The sequence below is a fragment of the Bombus vancouverensis genome, chromosome 15 (genome assembly GCF_051014615.1).
Source record: "Bombus vancouverensis nearcticus chromosome 15, iyBomVanc1_principal, whole genome shotgun sequence".
Classification (NCBI taxonomy): domain Eukaryota; kingdom Metazoa; phylum Arthropoda; class Insecta; order Hymenoptera; family Apidae; genus Bombus; species Bombus vancouverensis.
In genome coordinates this window covers 10257509-10278857 of record NC_134925.1, presented here as the reverse complement: position 1 = coordinate 10278857, position 21349 = coordinate 10257509, and the positions used below count along the sequence as shown (strand labels likewise).

Sequence of the window (21349 nt, the reverse complement as noted above, 5' to 3'; positions counted from 1 at the left end):
ATCACTACAGCCTTTGGCTGTTCGTTGGTTGTTCCAAGGGAATAAAGGTCCGAGCCACGGGAGAAATTCATCGCGGTATACCGAATACGGTGTAACTTAAAAACGGCTTTTCCCAAAATGCGTTTCCGGCCTTTGTTCCAAATATTCGCTAAATTCTACGAAGAAAAAGACAAATTCGATTTCCAAAGGTTAATCATTTACCTGCGAAGAGAAACGACAGATTGTTGCTCAGCTTGCATTAGGATCGGTAAATAACAAGACGGAGAGACTTTTAGAAAATTGAATAGCATTCGCTGCGAATACGACGACATCGATCGATACCGATTCTCCACGGTTTATGTACTTTACGATCTCGTTATCTATATCTTGCCTCGGCCTATATGTACTTTGCCAGTCCCATCGCAGGCCATTGCTTTCCATTCGATTTTGGTTATTCCAGGCAATCCAACGACCGTTCCAATAAACGATCGCCGCTGAAAAAGCAGCACCCATGCTGCGACACGACACGAATGTTTTTTCAGGCAAGATTTCGACCCGATACAGCCGTCTGTTCGCCGATCGATGTTCGTTACCGAATCGAAAGAATACAGGCGCGCAGTCCGTAACAGAATCGTCGCACGCCTCGTCTCCGCCTGTTCGCGGTCGATTTTCCGCGGCAGAGATCGTTCGAGTCTCGCAGTCCCGCGCGATTCAAGAATTCGTTTACGTTTGAGAAACGATGAATTACGGCAGTCGATCGATCCTCGAGTTTCCGCGGCTTAAGCCAACATCGTTCCTCGTTAAAACAATACCGCCTCGTTGAGATCGCAGGTCGGATAACGCGCGTTACGACGAGCACAACACATTTGCCTCGCACAGATTGCGCTCTTATCGTTTAGACTCCACCGTTATCTCGATCGATCGCACTCGTTCCACGTCCTTCTCCAGAGCAAGTCGATGGACAACGCGTCGACCAAGCGATCGCGTATTTGCCAGCGGTAAAGTAGCTTCGAATTCCGCTCGGACCTTGCCGCACCAGCCGCGCGAGGTCCGGCCCGCTGTCCCGGACGAGAGGCTGGACCGAAAAAAGAGAAGAGAAATTTTGTTGGTACGGTCGGTCGGAGTCGAAACGACGCAGAAACGGCGAGGAACGAAACACGTGACGAAGGTGCTGGTTTTCTTTGTTCGTTCGAACGGAGTAGGACGAGGCGCGTTCGAGAATCCGTATGCATAGTACCGGAGAGAGGCAGGCGAAGGAACTCGTACAAGAGCTTAACGATCGTACGCGTGACAAGACCGACAAGAATGTCGGTGACGTCATCGGCTCGCCGCAGGTAAGTAACGCGTGTGAGTCAGCTCCGAAGCCAAGTTCCACGAACCGACCTATTACGCATCCATTCCGTTCGGCCGTTCGTTGATACGTTTCGTTATCGTCGCAAACGTGGCTATCTCTCACGAGTGCACGCACACGCCGATGCGTACGTGGTTGAGTAAAGCCTCGTTGAGTAATCTATTAATAAATACGTGGGATTCGAACGAACCAACTGCCATGAACATAACGTCGAACAGATAAGCGAAAAGACGGCTACACCATTATCGGTCAGAAACGGCAGGGTTTCGAACGAAATGGCACGTCTGCCATTCTCCGCACCGATATCGAGGACGCACCCGGGAAAATTCGATCGAATTTCATTATTATCATTTAATAGCGCATAGTATTACACGATACGCTACACCACCCGCTTAGCTGCAGCTGGGTCGTTATCTTCGCAACTATCCGGGTAGGTGGCTTCTTGGAATCGTCAATTGCCTATCCTCCGTCATTCGTCGCTCGTCTCTCAATGAATTTCGGATCAGAATGAAGAACATCGAGCGTGAATGAGTTACGGAGAATACCGGTGGCCTTGATTTTAAAAACCTCTCCTCCTCGCCTTGTATCGCTCCCTCCAAACCGTCGAAATCGCCTTTTAAGGATTTCTCGAGTCGTTAAAATCGAGGGAGATATTTAGACGTCTTGCTTCGATTTTAGTTTCCACTTTGTATTATTATAGTATCGAATAGCGCGCTGCTTATCTTCGATGGAAGAAGCAAGGAGATAATAGAACGTTAAGCAGAGAAGACCCAAGTTTCTTTTTAGAATCAAAGGAAATGCACTACCGCTATGCGTACTATTCTTCGATCGCTAATTGCTAATTACCAATTATGCGAAGCATCTCGCGTACGGAAACGAACTCGCGCGATTTTTATCGTACGTTTGTATCGTACGTTTCCGTGTACACACCTCGAATTGCGATTCTCCTACTCCACTGTATCATAAAATGATATAAAACGTCGAAACTGTCGAACGTACTTAGGTATTTCGAGGAAGGCGAACTTTCATCGACGATAACTCGACCAACGCGATTCTTGGAAAGGCCGAGCGTCGGTAAAGCGTATCGAAACGACGCGATGGCAAAAGAAACACATATACCGAACTGATAACGTTCGAGAGAACATCTGCCGGATGGGTTAGCATCCGCCAACGAATCACCGCGAATCTAACGGAACTACCTTGGCTTTTCTCGTTGTACCTTGCTCGCTAATACACGTCGAGGTGTACGCTAGCTGAAACCGCTGCCACGAGTATCGATTTACCATTAACATCTCGAGCGAATACTCGCTGCATTTAGTTTACTGCAACAGCATGGACATCTGGTTCCTTCCTTCTCAACCATAATTTTCCATTATTTTAGGAACGTCTAAAAATAATCCGGCGCGACGTCGTCTCTTCTTTTTTCTTCTTCTCGTCGCCCTAAATACCTTTCGGAGATTAAATCCTCCTATCGTGCACGCGTGTTCTTTCGTAGCCGAGCGAAGGGCGCCTCATCGACGGAGGTTCGCATCTTGAGATTGTCGGCTGTTATCTCGTCCGAGTTGGTTTTTTAAACGTCGTAGGAGAGCAAGCAGCCGAGAATGAGAAACGCGCCATTCAGAAGCTTCGTCGGTCGACTTGGTAAATTGGAGAACGCGGAGAAACGACCATCCTACCGGTTTTTTCGAAATTCATCTTGGCATTTATCATCGTTCGCGACATCCTTCTAAATATCGACGAACTTATGCAAGTAGGCGATCTGTTTGATAATGAAATTAAACGCAGTTGGTGGCTTCCGACAGGTCGACGATCTGCCACGTTTTAACGCGAAGGTTTTTTTAACTTTGACACGTAAACCCTTCCTCTCCTCAATGTACTGTCATATTTGCAAAAATCACGCATTCGGAAGCTAGACTCGCTGCGTTTTCCATTTTCAGCCGAGTTTCTCGTTCGCAACTGCAAATAGCTACCTTCGTGCATCGAGCTGTCAAGCACATAACTGGACCAAGTCAGAAAGAAAGAGAGAGAGAGAGAGAGAGAGAGAGAGCAATGCGATTTGAGCGTAGAAAAACGTGTTAAAAAGTGTGAGACAAAATACTGAATTCTCGCGGGACGGTTCGTTAGAGGTGCGAGCCACGTCTACGTTCTAAACACGCGGTACGTGTTAGCACGTACGGACGGAAACATTTGGGGAAACGAAACACGACGATACCGGTGCGAGTTTGTACGCCTTTGCTTGCAAAGAAACAACCGTTCCACGCCAGAACTGAGAGCGGCGAAAAAAGGCGCCGATATTACGACCAAACGTGTATTTCTTTTTCTGCAAGGCGTTTTCATTTGTCCTTCGACTCTGCGCGCATAAACTCGCGCGATAATTTCCCAGTTTATCCGGAGTCAAACAACGTTATTCGTTGTTGCAAACTTCGACCGGAGGCCCTCTTATCGGTGACATCAAAATACGATCTCGATTATTTGTTCGACGTGCGTCATTCGCGGGCCAATGCGAACTGATCGCGTAAATAGAGAAGAAACTATATTTCGATACGCGCGTCGATGAGATATCATCGATACGATAGTACACACCGTTGTAAATTATAATTTACATTTGATTAATTTACGCAAATTTGTACGTTCTTATCGGAGCTTCTTATTTCGTCGTATTTTCATTTCGAGCCGCGTGTTTCGACCGTGATCTTGGCTTTCTCTTCGAAGGAATCTTCCCTTATTTTCAAAGAATTCTTTCAGATAGAAAAGCAAGATTAATTGGCTAACGATAAGCCGCCTGTGATAAGTTCGTATAAAGGTAAACGAACGTCGACTAAGTTTAATCCATTGCGTTCTAGTACAACCGGATTTCGCCACTTTTGTTTCTTTGATTCTCGCAGTACAGAGCGTGGAATCTGGCGACTGGTTTAATTAGAGACCCACGGCAAAAAATAGATATCATGTTCTTTGTGTATTTGATATTTTACACGACTACCTACATCCGCTGTACGCGTATTATATTATGTTAATAATAGAAAGAAATACATAAGTAAAATAAATGCAACGAAAGAAACATTCGTCTACGGTACCGTCCGAGTCAAATTTCCATTCGTGTTATCTAATCTTTGAACGGTGACACTATTTATATCGATTATAGACCTTCAATTAGCGTACAGTGTTACGAGCATTACCGTAATCGATAAGAAATTAAATTGGAAAATAGAGTTGCAAATCGTCGAAGAACGCCACTCGAAACAAATAAACCAATCCAGATAAACGAAATAAACCGAAAGAACGTTATATCGTGTTATATTCGTATTTGTTTCGTTGTCCCTATTATACAAAACAGTTTATTTATGTGGAAACTGCACATATCGCAAATATGAATGAAAATAGAATCGAATGCAAAGAGAATTTCGTTTCTCGCGTTACGCGTATGCTTCTTTTTCAAAGAAGTAAAGCGATACTGCTTCAAACAGTGCAGTTTTAACAGGTTTCAAATAACCCTATCGTAGAAACACGAAGCTCGAAGACTCTTATCGGTATTGTCGCGTGAGAGCAAATTGAAGTAGCTTCGACTCGAAAGAAATTTAGTGCCACACCATTGTTAGTGGAGACGACAACAAAAGAGGCGGCAAGAACCGTAAAACCGGGAAATTTACGTTCGATCGAGGGGAACAAACGGCTGTGATTCTTGAAAAAACGTTTCCAACACCTGTTAACGGTCGCTATGACGAACAGTCGCAGCGATACGATATCAAGGGAAATTCGACGATTTTAACAGCTTGCTGTTTTCTTCGTTGCCTTTATCCTTCGTTGCGATTGTAACGCGCGACAAAAGGCGAGTTAACGCAATCTGTCGCTAAGAAACCACGTTGTTCGATATATTGGCTTGGCGACTAAGTGACTGCGCATTTTGTTATTAGGTGGTAATGACAAAATCCGCAATCGCTTAGTTGCCAACCCGATACGTACACGCACGGCGGACTGAGAATTATCCGTTAGGATTTATAACGATAGAGATGAAAATTCGAAAAACATCGGTATGTCGCGCGTTCGCTAGTTACGATCCTCTACATTATCCGTTTAATTTGATAACGAAGCAAGTTACAATTTTCTTACGTCCTTTTCTTTCTTTTTAATTTCACGCGAAATACGATGCAATTTTTTTTTACGACTAGAAGAAGCAAAACGCCGATTCTCTCTTTCTTCTTCGTCTTTACCTTCGCTTTCCTTTTTTCCCCGAAGCATTAATATCATAATAACCGGACGTTTCGAACGTTTCATATCCAGGAATCTCGTAAATTTCATATCCGGAATTAACAAAACGTTATTGTTGTTACGCTTTAGCAGGAAAATTTAATATGCTTGGAAAGCTTGCAAAGCAAAGAGGCGAAACGTAAATACGTAATATCGTGCATTAACAATCAATACCCGCTTGACGTTAGTGCCGCGTCCCTAATCGTTCAACTATTAATATTCACCGTCTTCCATAAACGGGCCCCCTTTCCTTGTCAACGGTTTTTTCAAAGAAATCGTAGATACGCTCGTGAAATAACGTCCGATGACGCGTACGATGGCGCCACAGCCACAGAGCCGGAGCGAGTAACGACGACGGCGATCTCAAACGCATCGATGAATCGCTCTTGCCTTCCTGGATTAGTCATCGTGTAATCGAGAGGGCCTTTGATCGGGGACAGGAAATTCGTTCGCCTCGACTGTCAGAAGAAACGAGCTCGAAAAGCACGGCGCTCGCCTCGTCCACTTCCCCTCGCTGCCTTCGCCGCGTCTTACACAAACGTCTCTTCTCTTCTTCGGTGTAGAGTGTGTGTTGTGCTGTGAGTATCATGCTACAGCGCTTTAATCGCCTTTTCTTTCCTACCACTCGCTTTGAATAAACGAACGATGGGGGTAGAATAATAGCCTCGAAGATGTACAGGGAAAGCATGCGAGTCGAAGAAACGTTGCTAAGGCGCTGGGCCGATAGTGGTGGTGGTACACTGTATCGAAGGAAACGCGCGAATCCATTACACTTTGACATTTCGAGAAATGTCTGTAGCGAGTAATCGATATAAAGATTCGTATGCAGTGGCACTGCGAACTTTATCTTTGTTATATATTTATGTACTTGCTTTATATACATATTTATGCACTCGCAGTTCGCAGTCTTCGAAGGATCGTTGTCAAGTTGTTGGCTAGACACGGAGGAGCGACGATCGCGCCAACGTAAATTTGTCCACCGTTGTTTCGTATAAAATAATTATAGTGAGTTCGTGCTCGCCATCTATACGCAGATGCGTTAGTTACAAGAAATAGTAACTAGAAGATAGTTCTAGATACAATCGATAGATTTGATCGATAGGTTTAAGATGTTCTTTTGTTTTTATCCCTAGTCCATGTAAGAACGCGCGATAAAGGTATTTTCGGTTGAGAACGGCGTGATAGATTTATCGAAAGAATAAATTAATAGCTATTGCGATCCTACCTCTGAATAAAGAAATGAAAACGGTATTCGTGATGCTTGAAAATGAATTCGCATTTAATTGCACGCTGCGATACGCACGAATATTTTGATATATAAGCCGACACGTGTTATTAAAAACATAAACCATTCTCGGACAGTTATTGTACAGAAGGAAAGTGTATCGTAGCATATTGCGTTACACGGTAGAACCTGTACAAAGCTAGATTGAACGGTGTAATCAGGCAAAAGTAGTAGCTAAGAACCTGTACAAAATTATTAGCCCACGCGAAGCTCGTACGAACGTCCTAACATTCTGCCAACAATTCGGCTAAAATCGAATATAAACACTAGCCCGAGGAAAAGGTTGCTGCGAGCTATTTCCATCTTATTGTACAAAAATACGAGACGCGAAAGTTGATCTACGACGGACGGTTTATTTCAATTGTTCGCGGTAACGAACGTATTTATTTTGCTGGAGCGCTAGATTTCCACTTGCTCGAGGGGAAAACGCCATTATCATAGGGTCACGGGATGGGAAAAGCAAGGCAAGAAACGTGTAAATGTCGATTCGTCAAACGCGAGAATAAAAGCAAAAGGGGAAACGAAGGGAAGAAAGAAGGAAGGAAGGAAGGTCGATATCGTGCCTCCTTCTTTATCTTCCTCTCGCTCGTTTTCGCACGTACGAAACACAACGAACAAACGCGTGCACGAAGATTGCGCGTCCAAAGCGAGTCGCATTCTACGGTAACCGCATACCCTGCACAACCGGCTTTTTCATCATCGTCTCCTTCTTTTCTTCTCCTCCCTGCACGCGACACTTAGTCTCCGCGCGATACGAACGTGCGCTCTCGTACACAACCGTACGATCCTCTCCACTGTTGCCAATACAGAGGCTCGGTCCGTTCTCAACGAACGTCTTTCGTCTTTCGAATAAGCATAGAAAGGTTTGTGAACGAAGCAGCCACTGACGCGAAACGCGTGAAAACGGAGCACCGGTGACGTCGAGCCGAGGCAAATCGAGACGGCGAATAAGTGGCGATTTCTATTTGTATAGAGGCACCGAGCGAACTCTGGAAGCGCACGAACGAAACGAAAGCAAAGGAAACTAAATAGGAATAGCCAAGGCAATAGAGAGGAACGCAAAAACGGAAGTACAAAACGTAATCGTAGTATAAAGTTATTAAAGATTTATACAATTTAACCCGCCGCAGGCATTATGATTTTTCACTAACGCGGCCTGCGTAACGGCTCTTTCATTCCGTGACCTGATTTCTTATTGTTCTGGCCTTTAAAACAACCTCAAGCAATTCTGTGCCTACAAGCAATTCTAGTCCCTAATTTACTATTGAAACGATACTTTAGCTAAATGTTTAAACGGAAAATGGGAAGCTGTCCGAACGCGCACAGTCTCGTAGTAAGCAAATATTAAAAATGGCGACCTTGCTCGTAGGAATGCGACTATTCGGAAAAATATGAAGCAATTTGTACAAAATCTACTTCTGTTTAATTATATCTTCGAGTGGATTATTTATCATCGGAAAATGAGACAGCATTTTGAAAGATAGAATGGAAGATAGTTTACGAGAATTAACTCGAAACATCGTAGAGAGTAATTTATTAAAATTGTAAGAAAGTTGCGTGATATAACGAGTACTTACAGAGCAGGATTTTTGTAACAGCGTCGCTTACCAAGAGACTAGAACCTGGTAAATCGGGTTGGCAAATTCGGAACAGAATTGAACCGAGTAAACAGTATTGGAGCAGACGAGCCTTGTAGGCGTTAGCTTTTTTTATCCGCGGCAACCGCAGTGTCAGACACCTTCGTTTCGGTGAAATTAAACAATGAAAATTTCGCCCGGAACTCGGCGAGCCATTGTGCCGGCGCGGGGTTAAATAATACAGCTGGTGTACCTAGGTATATACAGGTTGCGTCAAAAAGATTAGGTCGATCTTCAAGAGCAAGTAACAGTCGTGCTCGCGTGTAACGTGTATGCGAAGTAGCGAATTAATCGCGCGATACTCTGACACAAACTCTGTTAAATTCTGGCTATTTTTTAAAAAATACGTAATAATAGAATATTTGTATATTTATTGGTTTATTACTTTCTTACAGAAGCAATTCCATGTGATATGTGGTACATTTCTGGTACTATTAATCCATCTGGAATCCTTAAATGAGGGTTGACTCATTTATAAAATTGTATTTAGCATCTAGCGATCGATGCGGAATTTTCCTGATATCGTCGTATCGAAGGATACGCGGTAAAAATTTTAAAAAAGTTGTAGAAGACGAGGAAACTGGTTAATTGGGCTCCGATAAACAGATTGCAGGATCCTTTTACGCTTTGACAAGTACCAGTGGTCTTCACTGGTATTGGTAGCCTTGATGCAAAGTTATTCTCAGTTTGAATACATAAAAAACGAAATAAAATTCACTACATCATCGCGGAGAAAGATATAACGTGAAGTAGGAATTTTAAAATAAAATTGTAAGACCAATCAATTTCGACCGGTGTGGTAGTTGCAGCGTGGAAGGAGCTTGCGCTGATACCCCGGTAACAACGTCTATGCTCTAAAAATCTGGATCGATCAGCCAATTCACAAGTAATATCGCTCGTATTCGTTGTATGGTATGTAGCTACATAGAACCACGTGAAATATTGACAGGATCGTCTCACGCAAGCTCTATCGAATCGTTCGCGAAGAGCCTAGCTGGAAGAAGTGGCCCGATACCGGCGGCAACGTTGCCCGTTCACCGCGGCCGCGTTACCTTACATTTCCAGTTGCGTCGTTCTCTGTTCTTTGCCTTAGCAGAATACTACTACGCTACCCACTCTCTGTCTGCTCGCGTACTACGGCGAGCTCTACGTCACGAGTTGACCTTCCGCTTACTTTCGAACGCCGAGATCTTAGCAACGGTATCGAGAAATGGGAAATGCGACGAGGCAACAGCAGACAGATTTTTGCTGGAGACCGCGGAGCAAAGAGCCTCGAAAGAAGAAAGAAAGGGAGGTGGAAAAAGGGTAGAAAAGTTGGGAACTGGCAAGAGGAAGACTGGTAAGAGCGTAAAGACGTGGGAATTGTGCAAGGCAAGCGATATTCGTGGTTAGGCGTCGAGTAAGACGAGAGCTTCGAGTAGGCGTCATCGAATACTCCTACGACGGCGAATCGTTACGTTCTAACCGGGTGCAACGTTCTCGATGTTGAGTATCGGTCGCAAACTTTCCTACCGATCTTACGTACGACATTTCGTTTCGTTTATCTCGCACGCGGGACAAAGTCCCGTCAAAGTACAATAAGATCACAAGTGGCTGGTCGGTGAGCCAATAGATCTCGAGTCAACAGTCTCATCGACATCGCTCGAGTATTCGAGCGCTCGCCGTACAACACATTTTTACGAATATACCGTGTCCGCTGATTCTCGCGGTCACGAAACGCGATTATCATAATTAGACTGCTGATTTTTACGCGATCTATGAATATTTTTCCATAATATGGAAAAATATGTAAAACGTCGAAATATAATACACGTTGTGTATCATTTTGACTCGGCTAACGCCATACTCGTTAATTAGATTCCATCTTATAAATCTACATTCAGGGAACTATGGATACGCGCAAATATCCAGCCATGATTATTACTTAATTTATACCGACAACGTAGTGGAGACAGAACTTCCCATTTTTATTAATCCGGACAATTACCGCGCAGAAGTTTGGACCCGGGTAAAGTTTCTGCGACGCGGTGACCAGCGAACGGGTCGCAGCCGCTATTTTTCATTTCCAGGCGTCGCAGTTCTAAAACCGATTAATCGTATTATAATCGAAAAGCAAGGGGCAGGAGAAATTACCCGTTCGTTTGCCGTGGACCGCGAAATTACGAGATACAGGAGATCGTACGATATTAATAGGTGCACAAAGCACTCTCCAGCAAATCTGCGGCTGGTTTCGTTTAAAAAGTTTCTTTTCTCGTTGCAACTTTTTAATTTCTAGTTACCGAACTCTTGCTGGCTGGCTGTGCTCTGCAAGCCGGCGACTCGTTGCCACGAATAACTGCCGCACAGCTAATAAGCTACATAATAAGACGCCGGTAAACACGCGCGGGCGTCCGCCTTTTTGATCCAATAAATTACCGTCAACTGGAATTTGGTTTTCCTACTCATTAAACGCGAGATACGCGAAATACGTGGGTCATGTAATATATTCCGGGGAAACTAGCCTGATCCAAGCGCCAAGAGGTCAGCTAAGCACACCGAGTAATGGATCTACTAATTGTAAGGAGAGCCTGATGCACCGAGCTGGCGAGACACGACACGGAAAACGTTAGGCAGAATTACGATGCTTGACACGTTCGGTAGCCGTGTATTCCATCGTTGGTATGCGTTCAATTTCTAGCCTCTCTATTATTCGGCTGTTTCAAAACTTCCAACCATTTTTCACATTTTTATGTCCTGTATATGAGAAATTGTTCGTTCTATCGTACACCGTACGAAGACCAAAGGGGAAAAACAACGATAACTCTTTTTTTTTTTTGTTGTTGTTGATTTCCAATTTCGATATTATCCGATAGAAGAGGGTATTTTAAAACATAGTTATATAGTTGGGAAGAAGGATTCTTAAGTCCGATAGAAGTAGCAGGATAAATCTACGAAATTTGATAACAAGCCAATGGTAGGATAGTGTGCGCGTAGATACGAAGAATGAAAATCAAATAAAACGATAGAAACCGGTGATGCCAGATTTTCAAAGCGTTTCTCTGTAAAACGCGAGAAAGCTGATTTAACGCGATCTTCGTACGAAGATGCACAAAAACGTGATACGTAAATACATTTCTGATTCGCTGATCTAACAATCTTAACATAAGCTATTAAAAAAGAAAAAGGACACATCGTTGGCCGATCGATAAACATCTCGTAAGACTCGTCGATATTTTTATTCGTTATTCTAATAGCTAACCGACGCGAAACTAAAAGGAAAACGACGTATAATTGGATAATCGCGTTATTTAAATCCACGCGGAAATTTGATCGATAAATCGTTCTATAACAGAGTACACCTTAGACGTTGTATTTTGTAGAAATATCAGGTAGAACGATTTCAAACGATGGGAATTGTCGCGGTGTTTCTTTTAAACAGATTGCCAATTAATTCGGATCTTCGGAAAATGAAGAAAATCTACGTGCAACTGGCGCTGTATAGTTTAAATCCGCATTGCTCAAAGGCCGGCTGTACTCCGTTGCTTTCAAGAAAGATTAAGAAAAAGGAGCGACGTTACGACGATGTAACCGCTTTTGAAGCGTAACTTGTTGCGGGGTAATTGCACGCAAGAGTAATAGCATCGCGTCAGAATAACGCGAGCATTTGCGAAATAGCAGCTTCGTGATCTTAGTCGAAACGAGCTAATCCCATTTACGTTCTCCCAGACGAATTTCTGGAACGCGCGTCCGGAATAAAAGAGACGCGCTACGAAAACGCCGAAGACGGGCGTCGCGTCATTGCCAAGTATTCGTTTTACGAGTTTCTACGACCGGTCCATCGTAACCTTTTCTTCGAACTCAATCGAACGGAAATTCCCTGCAGTACGAACCGACGTAAGACTCAACTTGGTCAGGATTTCCGCAACTATTTCTTTCTTAAAATAATAATGTTACAGAAAGAGAGGTAAACGTTTGATTGTGGAGCAATCGTAGATTTAAAGAACTTGGTTCTAATTAAATGTGAACTTTTGTCTTCTGATCTCGGGTTACAGAGTCGATTACCGAACAACCTGGATTTAACGCTAGAACTACCGATAGTTGACACGAAGCTATTTCCACCAAATGTCGAAATGGCTGGTTTTTCAAAAATACGTAATAATAGAATATTTGTATATTTATTGATTTATTACTTTCTTACAGAATTCCATGTTATGTGGTAAATTTCTGGTATTATTCATCCATCTGGGACACTTAAATGAGGGTTGACACGTTTATAAAATTGTATTTAGCATCTAGCGATCGATCCGGAATTTTCCTGATAAGTGATATCGTCGTATCGAACGATACGCGGTAAAAATTTGAAAAACGCGTGGCAAGTTGTAGAAAACGAGGAAACTGGTTAATTGGCCTTCGATAAACAGATTGCAGGATCCTTTTACACTTTGACAAGTACCACTCGTCTTCACTGGTATTGGTGTAAGTCTGGTATTGGTATAAGCCTTGATACAAAATTATTTTCAGTTTGAATACATAAAAAACGAAATAAAATTCATTATATTATTCTTTAGTTATCGTGTCTTTCTGCAAAAGTCATTACATCATTGCGGAAAAAATATAACACAAAGTAGGAGTTTTAAAATAAGATTGTAAAACCAGTCGATTTGACTGGTGTGATAGTTGTAGTGTTAAATAACGAGAATCACGTTTTACGTGGATTTCTTTTTCAAACGTCGATTATCCGTTAGAATAGTTAATAAAGATATCGACGTGCAACAAGTTCTACGAGCTGATTATCGCTCGGTTTCGCGTAGTTGTCGATGAAACTTCGCCAGGGAAGAGACAATTTGTAGAGACGTGTACTGGAAGATTAGCTCGGAAGATGGATCGGTTAGAATATCCTCGATGACAATGGAAGCAGAATGTCTCTGTGGCGGCGAACGATCCAAGAGCGTAACGTTGGTTAAATACCAACAGCAAAATTGTATCATCTGGTTATCAAACGTTCAACGAACAAACATACGAGAAAGGCGAAGAAATTTCAATAAAGCAAACTGCGAACCATTTCCCGAGAATAACAGCAACGCGGACAGATGTTAAATTCGTTTTAAAGCAAACCGTTTCAGCGAGTTTTCCGCTCAAACGTGTTCCTATTTCACTGAAACTTACTTAACGTTTTATCGCTATCGTTGACAGTTATCTCGAGGCTCGACAACGATTATCCAACTAAATCTCGATATAATATCACGTATCGAAATTAATTACTCGCTATTTGCGACGTTAAATGCGTATTCTCCGGTTTGTCGGTCGAAAAGAGAAAGCAACGAAAAGAAATAATCTCTGATAGCCGCACATCGATTGTGGCCGCAATCTCCTCTTTTCTCGTTGTTTCCTCTGGGGAAAAAGGAACGACGAGAAAAATCAAACGAACGAAGAATACTGTATGCTTTGACGAGGCAACGGCTCAGGACGATCGATCGTTAGACGGGAAATGGGAAATGGGAAACGGGACACGCGCTCCGAAAATCTACACGCGAATCACATCGCTTGCACGCGCGTGTCACGAATCACGCTCATCATAAACGACTGTCAGTCGACGCCGAACGATTTTCAAATGCAAATGTATTTCGCTCGGAATGGACGTCATCGTCGCGTTCGAGCGGTCGTTTCTGACGGACGGCAGCCAGCCAGTACAGTTCTAAACATGATAGCCTCCACCTCTAAATCCAGCCAATTAGAACGGATTCGGCGATAATAATACGGGTGACATGAATTAATGCCGGCCGTGCATCGAAACAGCGTGATCTTCGCGTGTCTGCTCCTCTTGTTTACGATTTTTCCTGTCTTCCCTTTCTTCTGCCTCTTCTCCTTCTGTCAAAACCGACAGAAATAGTCTAACGAGGAATCAACTATATCGGTGGAACTCCATTTGTAGGAATGAAAATTTAGTTCGCGTCCAATTCGATGAATCGCCGCCAATTGAATCTGCTAATCTGAATGCGAATGACTATTAAACATAGCGAGGCTAAATTCGTGGTACGAGCGAGACGAGCAGCGAATCAACTAAAACGTAGCGTAGCCGAAAACCAGACGAGAGTCTGGAACAATAAAATCGCGTCGAGTCGTTTCGTGTTCGAGAAAATCGAGTTTGAGAACTCGTCAAGTAAACGCGCATTTGCCCGATTCCACGGACTCCTGCTAATTGAATCTGCTAATCTGAATGTGAATTGCTATTATACGAGTACATCGTGGGCATAAATTGGCGGCATCGGCTAGGTCAGGATGATTCCATGAGTCAAAATGCCACGGAGAAGCAAGAACAACGAAATTGCGTTAGAGGCTGCATATTGGAAAAAATCGAGATTGGAAACCTAATCTAGACAGAAGTAGATAATCGAGAGGAGGTTATTCCACGCGCGAAACCGAATTGGAAATGTAAAGTAAGAGTTGCGCGATCGTTTGGAGGGCGTGAGATCGAAGCGCGTTCAATTAACGCTATCACGTGGTTAATTTATAGCATGTTCGAAAGAATGATTGACTCGCAGTTAGTTTTACGTCGATTTTTGATTTACTCGAATTATTGGAAAACGTAGCTGCCTTCTTATCGCAACAAACCGTTCAATTTTTATTATACGAACTTCGAGTATACGAACTGTTTGCTCCGAATGGCTTTGGACAAATAAAGTTTCACCGTCCAAACGATATTACGCGAATTGGAATAAGAACATGTACGCGTTCGTCCTTTGGCTACGACCAGGTCAAGAGAACCAAAGTGGCGCAACGCGGCTCCCAAACGTGTGATTTTCTTCTACACTTCCAGATCAACGCTCGAACGATGCAGACATCCGAGAGAAAGTACGAAGAGTGACGAAGCGCGGCACGATGAAATAGAACGAAACTTTTTTTCCCAGAAAGTATGTATGTATATAGTTGGAATTTGGATTACCGTTGCTCGTCTTATTGTCTCTTTAATTCTTCGTACTTACGAGCATCGATTTATCGAGCAAGCGTAACTAGACAAACAACACCGATACCTTTTTACGCCATTTTTTTTTTTTTTTTAACGATGATAAGCTGAGATAGCGTTGGCGAGTATCGAGAAAGCTATACAACACAGGGTGTCTCGTAACGTTACGGCCAATATTTCAAAGACCGATTCAGTATACAAAAAGGATTCGCGTTTGACTTTGTTTTAGGAAACATAACAAAATTTTGCGTTCTGTTATCCCGTATCCGATTACCGATGTTTATGAAAATTTCTGTTTCTATGCCCATCGCTAAAGTAAAAAAAGAAAAAGAATAGAACGTAGATAAAAATCGTTCGTCCCTTGAATCTAAATATTACGAGTATTTTATTTTCGACATTTCCTATATTCCTGCGTATTACCTACATTCCGTATAACCAAATTTTCCATAAATACATAAACATTCGCGCATCGCTGTTTACACTCCAATCATTGTTGATTACTCTTTCCGATATCTCCTGATATTTCTGAAATTTGTTGAAATACTTGTTGAAGTATTTTAACATTTCCGATAGAAATTGCGTACACGTACACAACGCAGTTCAAAATATCCCCGGCAAATAAAAATCCAATAAATTGAAATCGAATGAGAGTTGAGCTCATGCAGCTGCATCATATACTTATTACGATACAAAATCCACCGCATATCACGAAACAAAGCAGGACGTATGCCGTTATGAAATTTTTCATTCTTTTTTGCATGTCGAATCAAGTCTTGGAAATGACATCGCACGTTACCAGACACCCTGTATACGACGGTTCCATTTTATCACAGATCACTATCAATATTTGTAGCTTATCACTATCGAGGGACTACTGACGATAGGCTGCGATCATTCCTCGCGACTGTATCATCGAACGATTGTAGATCGATCGCAGCGGTGACTAGGCTGCGATTAAGAAATTTTTCGATTGGAAATACGCGCCAAGAAATAGTCTCTTCGATCTCATCTTGCTTCTTATGTTCTCCATAATCGCAAAATCGGTTTTACGTTGATTTTTAAGTTTCCAGAATAGAAATCTAGTCGTATAGTACGCGCAATAATTAGACGCTTTATAAACGAAAACATAGACGAGTCTTCGATCGAAATCTTTAAAAAAGTCTTAAAAAAAAATTTATTTGCAACTTACGTTACGATAGCTATGTCTTCGGAGAGCAATTTCCGAAAAATAGAGAATCTAGAGTTTTTACGAATACTACTGTATATGCGTGTACATGCTGTACATGAGATATAGTACACATTGGACTATGCCGAAGTTCCATATAACTTTTTCCTACGAACATTTTATAAGTATATTTGATACGAACATTTTATACACATATTTGGTTATATATTTTATAGCCACGTAATTTATACGCAAATACGCTATTATATATACTATAACAATATTCGGTGGATTGCAGAAATGAAAAATTTAAGGTTTCGCGATTCCATGAAACTGAAACTCTTGTTCTATGTACACAGCGAGACAACGTACGCTCTGTACCTCCATTTTCAAGAAAATGCAGTACCAATACGTTTAGGTAAGAATTGGCCTGGTACGCGCCTACGATCAACTTTCTGCCTTATTCTGATCGGAAACGAAACATCTCTCGTGAACAAATTTTATCGTACATTTTCCACGTGTCTCCGCGCGTACGATAATCTCCTTTGATACCTTATAATCTGAATCGTCGATGCGAAGGAATTGGAGATTCGCTAAAAAATTTAGTGGGCGATCGCTAAAGCTCGGTGGTTCCCTGTACAAGCTGTACACCTACGAGAAACGGCCGGCGACCCCGACGCACCGCTCTTTGTCCTCTCGATTCTCTCCTCTTTGCTTGCTGTCCTCGCTCCCTTTCTTTCCTTCCTTCCAACCGTGATCCTGCGTCCTTCTTCCTCCCCCCATGCTCCTCGTTTCTCTCTACATCTTTATTGTTCCTCGTGTACCATGGAACAGCCGGTCCTTTCTTCGCCGATCACGTTGCTCCTTGCAAGTTATTTCCTTTTACCCTGCATCCTTAGCCATTCATTTGCCGTTCAAATATATTATTTTCAGTCAAAAACCTATCCTTCTTAATTTACCAACTAAAAATAAAATTGTTGTTTGGCGCTATTAGTCCGCACAGGTGCGTCTTTACGCTGCTGTTCGCGAACAATTTTTTTTGCCCGTTTATTAATTGTTTGCTTACTGTTCCCCGGCAATTGACCATGTTGTACATGTTCGTGAACATTGTTCAAATAGCTACGAACACTATTATCTAGATATCTCTAGTGCTCACGGTAACATGTTGAGTCATTGAGCGCGGATGACTATATGGTAGTGTCATAGCCCGGTTGATCCCGGAGACGGGTGACGCCACGTTGGCGTCATCTGCAGTCAACGTTTTAACAGTTAACACGTTACAGGCAGAGTAGTTGCTCGAGTAATTTCCATCAGTGACTGGTCCTTCTTTTCAGTAATCGACGACAAATGATTTTTTCTGGGACACCAGTGTGGACTCAGCGGTCATTTTAAAGTATCGAGAGAAAGGAATCTCGGTCATACTGGATGACCAGTGACAAAATTTGGCTCCCCATCCAATGCGTCGAGGATGAACGAATCTCAGAAGATTCGAATCTAATCGACTGAACTCGCTGAACCGACTACTACCGAGAGTTACATTCGAATCGCGTGATTCTTTGCCTATTTACATTGCTAAATTCCCTTCCCTTCTTTGGCAGAGTTTCTTCAGAAAATCGCCAATTTTCTCAAGCTAAAATGCTTCTTATTCTCCTTCGTACAAACGTCACACGATGATTTTCAACGCAAAGGTACGAACACAGAGCGACGTACATATGCAAAACACAGGCGAACCCGTTTCGTCAGTTAGATAGGCCCGATAGTCGAAGGCGGGATTTTCATTACGTAATCTCAACCTAGTTTAAAAGCGCTTCTATGACAGAACAAAATAAGGAAACTACGTTCTTTAAAGTACTCGTTTTTACGCAGACTTCCTTCGGGCGAACAGAGGCTCGAACGAAACGGAACTCGATAGAAGCTAGCGTAGTACAAATTCCGAATGTAATATTTATGTACGTTTTCCAATTTAAATCCCGCGCCGTTTCGAACTCACTTCGATACAATCGCAATCAAAACGATACTAAGTCGGAATTGAAGCATCGTACGGACAAATCAATGAAAATAGATAGGAAAATAAAAGGGAATTTATAAATAACGCTTAAATCTTTCATTATGAAGAGAGTATACGTAATAAGTAAGTATATTTATATATATATAAGCTTTTAGAAATATAGAACAATCATTTGGTAAAAGCACTTGAATAAATTCTATTATATTTCATTAATTAAGCAATTATATAGAAGGGGGTCAATTATCAAAACGCCGAGTGACAAGACAATTGATTGATGGAAAATTTGGGGACAATCGCTCGTAAGAAAGGTGGAGAAATAAGAATAGAAATTGAAATAAAGCGTTACGTTTTTTATTCTATTTAATATTGATCTTTATAAGATAGACCAAAATAAATTGTCTGTCAGATAAAAACATTGTTATTCGATTATTCGGACGTAGCTCATATTTAGTTTGGACCTGACCCCAACCTAACCTCAAATATATAAATGTTTAGATATTTTTTATTAGCAAACACTGCTACGATCTATGTATAAAAATAGCATATTTTTAACAAAGCCACGTTCTACGAAATGTAATACATTACACATCAATCAATTCGCTGTAACGAGTAGAAAAATCTTGGGAAAATAAACAATGAAAAATTCTAAAATTAACCAACATGTTTGTATCTAATTTCTATCTAATTTAATAGGAAAAAACGCTATTGATAATCAATTTTGGATTATTCGAAGTAATATTCATATTATATTTATTTTCAAATTCAAGCATTAAAGATATTAGAAAAAATCGACTCGTCGAAAATTATCTCGTTCTACCTTTGTTGGCCAGAAATTGATCTAAATCGACTAAACTCCATTTCCCTTGTTTATTTTTATTGGATATAAAACTATTAGCGCGTTCCTTGATAATAACGAATGGAATCGATTATTATATCGAATTACGTAGGTATTTTAATATGAAGTATACACAGAAAAAATGTGACAAATCCTTTTAGAAATTGGATTTGGATGTGGATTATACGTTTACAAAGTTTCATAATAAACCAGTGGCATAGTGTTACATCAATATTTTCGAAATGTTCGGGACAACGACGAAGATATATATTTAATACCAAAGTTGAATAAATGTAAAATTGAATGACACATATTGAATTTTAAACTGTAATTTATCATATTTTTCTCTTGCGATCTTCGTATGATATTTCATTGGCTAGAATGCAATCAATACATATCTATCAGTCATCGTTGAAAAATACGAATATTTTTATAATAAAATATTTTAATAACAATAATCTATCGCAGAATAATTTTGACATTTTCGTAATGTACGCATTAAAAGAATCGATTGCTATATAATATATATTGCTATAATTTATCGATATATAATATATTATATTTTGTGAAAACGTGCCTCTTCTACAAGCATAGCAAAGTGCTTTTAGTTCCTAGAGTAGCACAGCGAAAACTTAAAGCTAAAGAATAACAGGAAAAGTGAAAGCTGTACAGGTTGGTAGCATCGGTGGTTGGTATCGTTGGTAGCGTCAACGGTGTCGGTAATTCACGAATCAGTTTTTGTCGTTTGACATTTTGCATAATCCGAATCGACTTGTTTACTTCGGTTCACGGTCCACGACGGTGTTTGAGAATCTCGAACAACAAAGGCGGAAAAAAATGGACTGGTAGGGAAACAAGAGAGGAAGAAAAAAGAGAGAAGCCATACTGCGTGGCGCGCGCGACGACGTTGCTGTTACTGCTGCAGCTTAAGCTGCATTCTTTCGTGAGAAGGAAAAGAGCAGAAACGTTAGAGCGAGAAAGTGTGGGGGAGGAGAAGAAGAGGGTTGACAGACGGGGACAAGGAGATGGTGACGAGAGGAGAGGAGAGGAGAGAGATGGAAGGGGCAGGGTAAGGAGGGAAAAATCCGAGGAATGTACCAAGAGAGCACTTTGAAATCGGTTGGCAGTGGTTTAAGATTACGCCGAGTAAGGTTCCTCGAAGGCCTCTCTCGAATCTCCTCCAACCGAATCCTTATGCGGCCAAGTCGGCGAAATGGAACGCGACCCTGATTGCCGCCGCGCAACCCGACGTCTCACGTTCAAACGAATCTAGCATCGATTAAACTTAATAAAAAGCTAACGTGTTTCTCTCGACCTGGCGATCAGCTTCTTTCAATGGACCTCGATAGAAAGAATTTGCGTTCCGTCTCATCTCCGCTTCCTCCCACTGCTACAATTAAATTCAATTATACCTCCCCACTCGTCTCATCGTCACACGCAATAACGTATCGACAGGAGATCGATTCGTCGAAAATCCTATTTCTTTGCTTATTGTGTTATTTCGATTTGTTAAACGATAGAGTTATAAATTTACGATCTTGTGATATGTGGATGTTGTTCATTGAAAAGAACGCAAAGTAGTAAAAGGAAAAAAAAGAAGTTGAGGAAATATTGGAAGCTTCTCACGGGCAAAGGCGCACCCTTTCTATCAAAGTATCGCTACGAGTGTAACTTGGTTCCCTCAGTTTTCTCAGGGTACGCATTTCGTATCGGTCGACGCTATACCTTGCTACCCGATATCTCCAACCAAGAAAAACAGAACCTTGCTACTGGTTTTGCGTTACGAAAGTGGAAAGAAGACATGGTTCGAGCGTTCGATGCGAACCGACAACATCTTATCACGTTCCCAGACATTCCTTTCGTTAACTAAACCTGTCGGTGGATAAAACTGTACGAGAAGA

The 21349-nt window shown here is 41.8% G+C and overlaps 1 protein-coding gene across 1 annotated transcript in view; it reads right to left on the bottom strand.

The window, feature by feature from the left end:
- The window catches only part of shg (DE-cadherin), a 92355-nt gene that overhangs the window by 70059 nt on the left and 947 nt on the right, over nt 1–21349 (bottom strand). The window lies entirely within an intron of this gene.